Below are 1209 nucleotides of genomic sequence, written 5' to 3'. Positions count from 1 at the left end.
CGTGCACACTTTGATGAGTGGATCCACGAGACTATCTTTGCCAACCAGGGTGATGAGATATTCCAGGTTTTCTTTAAGAACTTCAACCTTGAAAGTGTGCTCTCATCGCTGGATCCCCCCCTTCAGGTTTTGGAAGAATTTGTGAGCACCATTGCTACATGCACATACTCCATCGAGGGATTCGACATGACTTGGGTGCCTCTAGAACAGCTCATGGTATTTCAGGTAGGAAAGAATAACCTAAAAGTGGTGAATAGGAGTCTGGCCCATGTGGATCCTTTGCATAGAGTATGCACTCTTCCCATGGAAAGTGCACCACGTACATCACCTTTGGATCTCCTGGAGAGTGATTGCGCATTGGCAATTTACCTCCTTGCATTGGAAACACCCCTAAAGGAGGAGAGCGATGAAGATACAACTCCATAGGTTATTTCTATCACATACATGGGAGAAGAACCGATTCAAGAGCTCACAAATGTTGAAGAGGAACATCGAGTGGTGACAGAGCAAGGGTTGGCTCTCATGGTGCCATCTTCTTCAGAACAGCCACAAGTCGACAAACCCAACCTTGCCTTCTTGACACCCATTGAAGTAGATGGTGTACAATACTTGCTTTTATCAGATGTACTGCAATACTTGGAAATAAAGGAAAAAGACTTGTTTTCTATCCTAGTTAGGGATTCAGTGGAAGACCTGATCGATTATGATTACATGGATGTGCATTCAACAATGGCAGAGATTGAAATATATGATGGCACAAGCTTAGATACTATGAGTGCAATCATAGCAACACAGGAGCATATTACCTCGGTTGAAGAAGATTACCTTGTGTCCGATGCTAAATTTGAAGTACTACAACATGATTTGTTTGGATTACGGCCCCAGCTTTCTACCAAGGAGTTTGTAGATCCCTCTGCCCAAAGAAGTGCCTCCCTGACACACGAGGAAATGAAGATACAAGATAATTTGGAGAAGGTGAGATTTCTAACTACCATATATTTTTATGCAATGAAACTTGATGGTAGGGTGCGTCGAGTCCCCCGGAGTCCACCGATGAAATCTTGGCAAAAAATGATGCTTGCAGTTGCCTTGTCTGAAGTCTGGCATTTGGAGCTACTTTTTGGCCCCAAGTTTCACAGCTTTCTAATAACTCTAGGTTACTTGTTAAATATATTTTTTGATTTGACTTTGTCATTTAGGACATACTGT

This window comes from Lygodium microphyllum, chromosome 23 (assembly GCF_053477565.2).
Source record: "Lygodium microphyllum isolate KBCC chromosome 23, Lygodium_microphyllum_v1.1.10, whole genome shotgun sequence".
Taxonomy (NCBI): domain Eukaryota; kingdom Viridiplantae; phylum Streptophyta; class Polypodiopsida; order Schizaeales; family Lygodiaceae; genus Lygodium; species Lygodium microphyllum.
This window is presented reverse-complemented; position numbering follows the sequence as displayed.